This window comes from Triticum urartu, chromosome 6A, assembly GCF_056163025.1.
Source record: "Triticum urartu cultivar PI428250 chromosome 6A, HENAU_Tu73, whole genome shotgun sequence".
NCBI classification, from domain to species: Eukaryota; Viridiplantae; Streptophyta; class Magnoliopsida; order Poales; family Poaceae; genus Triticum; species Triticum urartu.
In genome coordinates, this window is record NC_141878.1 from 514,714,273 (window position 1) to 514,719,245 (window position 4,973).

Sequence of the window (4,973 nt, forward strand, 5' to 3'; positions counted from 1 at the left end):
CTCACGGGAAGATATCACAACACAACTCTACAAATAAAATAAGTCATACAAGCATCATATTACAAGCCAGGGGCCTCGAGAGCTTGAATACAAGAGCTCGATCATAGACGAGACAACGAAAGCAACAATATCTGAGTACAGACATAAGTTAAACAAGTTTGCCTTAAGAAGGCTAGCACAAACTGTGGTACAGATCGAAGGAGGCGCATGCCTCCTGCCTGGGATCCTCCTAAACTACTACTGGTCATCGTCAGCGGGCTGCACGTAGTAGTAGGCAAATCCCGAGTAGTAGTCGTCGTCATCGACAGTAGCGTCTGGCTCCTGGGCTTCATCGTCTGGTTGTAGCAATCGGGTATAGAAAGGGGGAAAAGAGGGAGCAAAGCAGCCGTGAGTACTCATCCGAAGTACTCGCAAGTAAGGAGCTACACTACATATGCATTGGTATCAAATGGAATAAGGGTATCATATGTGGACTGAACTGCAGAATGCCAGAATAAGACAGGGATAGCTAGTCCTATTGAAGACTACGCTTCTGGCCACCTCCATCTTGCAGCATGTAGAAGAGAGTAGATGGTAAGTTCACGAAGTAGCATCGTGTAGCATAATCCTAACCGATGATCCTCCCCTCGTCGCCCTGTGAGAGAGCGATCACCGGTTGTATCTGGCACTTGGAAGGATGTGTTTTATTAAGTATCCGGTTCTAGTTGTCATAAGGTCAAGGTACAACTCCAAGTCGTCCTGTTACTGAAGATCACGGCAATTCGAATAGATTAACTTCCCTGCAGGGGTGCACCGCATTTCCCAACATGCTCGATCCCCTTTGTCTGGACACACTTTCCTGGGTCATGCCCGGCCTCGGAAGGTCAACACGTCGCAGCCCTACCTAAGCACAACAGAGAGGTCAGCATGCCGGTCTAAATCCTATGGCGCAGGGGTCTGGGCCCATCGCCTATTGCACACCTGCACGTTGCGTACGCGGCCGGAGAGCAGACCTAGCAACCTCCATTACAAAGGAAGTTGCGTTACGCGGTCCAACCCGGCGCGCGCCGCTCAGTCGCTGACGTCACGAAGGCTTCGGTTGATACCACGACGTCGAGTGCCCATAACTGTTCCCGCGTAGTTGGTTAGTGCGTATAGGACAGTGGACAGACTCAGATCAAATACCAAGATCTCGTAAGGATGTTAATTGAAGTATCCGCGAACGCCGACCAGGGCCAGGCCCACCTCTCTCCTAGGTGGTCTCAACCTGCCCTGTCGCTCCGCCTCAAAGTAACAGTCGGGGGCCGTCGGGAACTTAGACCCACCACTACCTGGATGGAGCCACCTGCCCCTCCAGCCCCCATCTCCAAACAGTATCATAAGTAATGTAACGGTATAAAGTATATATCATATGCCCGTGATCACCTCCCGAAGTGATCACGGCCGAGTAGTATAGCATGGCAGACGGACAAGAGTATAGGGCAACTGATGGAACACTAGCATCCTATACTAAGCATTTAGGATTGCGAGTAAAGGTAACAACAGTAGTAGCAAGGACATGCTATGCATCGGGATAGGATAACGAAAAGCAGTAACATACTACACTACTCTAATGCAAGCAGTAGAGAGAAGAATAGGTGATATCTGGTGATCAAATGGGGTGGGCTTGCCTGGTTGCTCTGGCAAGAGAGAGGGGTCGTCAACACCGTAGTCGTACTGGGTAGCAGCGGCATCGATCTCGGTGTCTAGCGAGAGAAGAGGGGGGAAGAAACAATAAATATTAAGCAAACAGATGCATAGTGATCAATGACATGACAAAGCGTGATGCTAGGTGTGCCCTAACGCGGTAGTAGGTGATACCGGCGAAGGGGGAAAACATCCGGGAAAGTATTCCCGGTGTTTCGCGTTTTCGGACAGATGAATCGGAGGGGGAAAGTTGCGAGTTCGATAGGTTAGGGATGTGTGGTGGACGAACGGGCTGCGTATCCGGATTCGTCTCGTCGTTCTGAGCAACTTTCATGTACAAAGTTTTTCCATCCGAGCTACGGATTATTTTATATTAGTTTTTAAAGATTTAATCCATTTTTAGAATTAACAGAATTAATTTAATTAGAAAATGCAATTATGACGTCAGCATGATGTCAGGGTGATGTCAGCAGTCAACTAGTCAGTTGACCTAGTCAAACTGACATGTGGGTCCCACTGTCATTGACTGTTTAGGTTAATTAGGGTTTAGGTTAATTAGTTAGGCTTAATTAGTTGTTTAGCTTAAGTAAACAAAATTAATTAAGTTAATTAATTCTTTAGTTAATTAACTTATTAATTAATTAACTAATTATTTTTATTTTTATTATTTATTTATTTTTAATTCTTTTTAATTCATTTTTTATGTTTTCATTTTAACAGGGGCGGGCCCCACTCGTAAGTGGCCCACGGGGCCAGCGGGGTCAACAGGCGCAAAGGGGGCGGGCGAATGGAGCCCCGGGGGCGCCGGGTCCGGGCGGCGCCGCGGGGCAGCAGCAGGTCGGCGGGGAGCGGCTGGGGTGAGTGGGCTTGTGGCCGACGAGGGCTCGTGAGCGCGCGGCGGCAGCAGCAAAAGGGGGGGGGGGGCGGCTAGAGCCAGCAGGCCAAGGGAGGCGCCCGGGACGAGCTGCCAGCGGTAGCGGTGCAACGCAGCAGCAACAGCCGCAGTTCACAACAGGGAGCATGGGGAAGAGGCGCGACCGGGCGCTAGGCCTGGATGTGCGAGGGGCGCGCGACACACGCAACCGGGCACGGCGAGCATGTTGCGAGGGCGCGTCCGGGCGCGGACGGTGGCCAAGATGCGCGCCGACGGGGCGGCAGGAGGACGCGGCCATGGCAGCAGGCAGGGTGAGGAATGAGCAGCGGCAAGCGCAAAACGGCAACCGCAGGTGGACGCGGGGGTTGAGGCCGGCCTGGGCGGTCGCGGGCAAGGGCCAGGGTGCACGGCAGGTCACGGGGCTGCAGCGGCGAGGTAGTAGTGGGACGCGGCTCGGCAGCCAGGCAGCAACGGAGGGAGAGTGGTGGACGTGCACGTGAGGCGCACAGCGGGGGTTTTGGCGGAGCGCAAAGTGAGCGCGGTGAGCGCACGCTCACCGCGAGCGCGGGTCCGGCGAGGTCGGCGACCTAAGGCGTCGGGGAGGGAAGGAGAGACAAGGGGAATCGATGGATGTGGCTCACGTCGCGGCTGTAGGGTTAGGCAGCATGCTCGGGGAGGACAGATGGCGTCGGAGCAGCAGGAGGTGGGTTGACGACGACGGCTCATGCTGGGCGCTCCGATGACCGTAGCGGAAGGAGACGAAGGGGCTGCTCGACGAGCGCGGTGTGGCGCGGGGAGGATGATGGCGACTGGTGGTGAGGTGGCATCACGAGGGGCGCCGGCGTGGTGCGGGGCGACAGGCGGCGGCAGCGGGGCCATCTGCCCCCGATCCAGATCCACTCGGGAGCGGGGAGGGGGAGTGGCGACGTGGGGGGGGGGGGTGGGATCAGACGGGAGGAGTGGGGGGATGGGGGTCATGTAGGTTTGGTTGGGTGTGGGCCGGCCTGGGGTATTGGCCAGCTGGGCCGGCCAGTTAGCCGAGTCCCAAAGGCAGTGGGGGTGGTTTTACTAATTTTGCATTTTTTTGTTGTTTTCTGCTTTTCTTTTTATTTCTTTTCAAATCAAAACTAGTTTTTTAAAATACAAGAATTGCACCTAAAACCCTATTATAATTTAGGCTACTGTCACCTCTAGTTTGATAGGCAAATAAGTTAGTCTACAGTTGTTTAATATTTTTAATGCATTTATATATTCGTCTTAGCCATTGTTTGATCATCTAAGGGCACTTAAACACTTTATAAAAGGTTGGTTCAACCACCAAAACTAGTTTGTGATTATTTGCCACATGACGAACATTTTAGTTTTGATAATTGAAAACTTTTACCGATTGAGTTTATTTTATTTTTTTTGAAATTTGAACTGGGTTTCGAACCGATGTGAGTTTATCAATAGTAGTCGCGGTGACCTGGCATCATCAATAGGGAATTACTGTAGCTTAATTATCCAGGCGTCACAGGACAGGCCAAAATGGTCGCTTATGATAAGCAAAGCGTTTTTGAGGGTACACGGGATTTTCATCTAGTCACTTTCATCATGTTGGCTTAATTCATGTTCAGTACTTTGATAATTTGATATGTGGGTGGACCGGTGGTTAGGTGTTGTTCTTACTTGAACAAACCTCCTACTTATGATTAACCCTCCCGCAAGTATCGCAACTACGAGAAAAGTATTAAGAATAAATTCTAACCATAGCATTAAATTTTGGATCCAATCGATCCCTTACGGAATAGCGCATAAACTGGGTTTAAGCTTCTGTCACTCTCGCAACCGATCATCTAATTGCTACTCCACAATGCGTTCCCTTATGCCCAAATATGGTGAAGTGTCATGTAGTCGATGTTCACATGACACCACTAAGGGAATCACAACATACATACTATCAAAATATCGAACACATATCAAGTTCACATGATTTCTCCCGTGACCTCAAGAACAAAAGTAACTACTCACAAATGGTAAGCATGCTCAAGATCAGAGGGGTATTAAATAGCATATTGGATCTGAACATATAATCTTCCACCAAATGAACCATATAGTAATCAACACTACTAGTCACCCACAAGCACCAATCTATAGTTCCGATAACAAGATTGAACACAAGAGATGAACTAGGGTTTGAGAGGAGATGGTGATGTTGAAGATGTTGATGGAGACTGCCCTCCCCAAGATGGGGGAGTTGTTGGTGATGATGATGACGATGATTTCCCCCTCCAAGAGGGAAGTTCCCCCGGCAGAATCGCTCCGCCGGAGGGCAAAAGTGCCCATGCCCAAGTTCTGCCTCGAGACGGCGACTCTCCATCCCGAAAGTCGTCTCTTGATTTTTTCTAGGTCAAAATGACTTATATACTAGAAGATGGGCACCGGAGGTGGGCTT